General features: G+C 58.9%; 1 non-coding gene across 1 annotated transcript; it reads right to left on the bottom strand.

Moving 5' to 3' along the window:
- Positions 1-101: 101 nt before the first annotated feature.
- On the bottom strand, positions 102-183 carry TRNAL-CAG (transfer RNA leucine (anticodon CAG)). Its single transcript has one exon. It is a non-coding gene; the product is annotated as a tRNA-Leu (tRNA).
- Positions 184-1021: the final 838 nt, after the last annotated feature.

Genomic DNA, 1021 nt, shown 5'->3' with positions numbered 1-1021 from the left:
GGGGCCCCGGCCCTCCTCCTACCCACAATGCTCTGCCGGAGCAGCGCGGCGCGGCCGCCAGGGGGCGCTGCGGGAAACAGAGGAGACAAAAAATAAACCACTGGCAGCGGTGGGATTCGAACCCACGCCCCCGAAGAGACTGGAGCCTTAATCCAGCGCCTTAGACCGCTCGGCCACGCTACCGCCGTGCTCCGGCTTCCTCCGGCGCTGCCTTTCACTGCGGCACCGAACGCAGCTGCGGCCGGGACGGCACCGAGCGCTGCCACGTGTGCGCGATGGGGATGGGGCTGCGCGTCCGGCGCGATTCAGTTCTGTGCTGCAAAACCAGAGCTCCGGTAATTTGAGGAGTCAGGAAACAGACTGCTGGAACTTTCTGCATGTCTCATGACACAGGAACTTTAAGTTCACTGGGCTCTGCTGCCCGTTTCCTTGCAGCAGTGTGTGGAGACTGGAAGTTGCTCAGCACGGCCCCAATGTCCCTGTGCAGGACGCAGACACGGAGCTGTGTGTGAGATCTTTGAGATCTGAGCCACCCCTGTACGGCGATGACACGGGGCTTTGTCCAAATTAAAGGGAGCTTTCTGTCAAACTCAAGCTATCTGCCTGGTTACAGCGCTTTGCGTTACACTGAGGCAGGAGTTGGACAAGGTTATTAACGATGCCCAGCCCAAAGGCCTGGCCCCACGGGGCTCTGGGCCCCAAGGGTGGATCTGTGCTTACTGCAACCAGCCCGACTCAGTGCTGCAATGCAGCCAGGGCTGGAGCCGAATCCTCCCTTTCACAGCACAGGTGAGACCTCCCGACTCAGCTCACCCACACTAAGCTCACCTACATTAAGCTCACCTACATTAAGCTCACCTACACTACGTGTGTCTTGGCTGTCACGCTGCTCCCAGAACAGAACGCAGATCTGCATGGAGAATTGTGAGGTCCATGTCAGTCCCACGGAGCACAGCAGGGTAACAGACTATTCCTGCAGTGTGCTGGCTGCCTCCATGAGCTCTAACGAGCTCTAACTGTT

This window comes from Coturnix japonica, chromosome 13, assembly GCF_054131305.1.
Source record: "Coturnix japonica strain WE chromosome 13, WE-NBRP24, whole genome shotgun sequence".
In the NCBI taxonomy this organism is placed as follows: Eukaryota; Metazoa; Chordata; class Aves; order Galliformes; family Phasianidae; genus Coturnix; species Coturnix japonica.
This window is presented reverse-complemented; position numbering and strand designations above follow the sequence as displayed.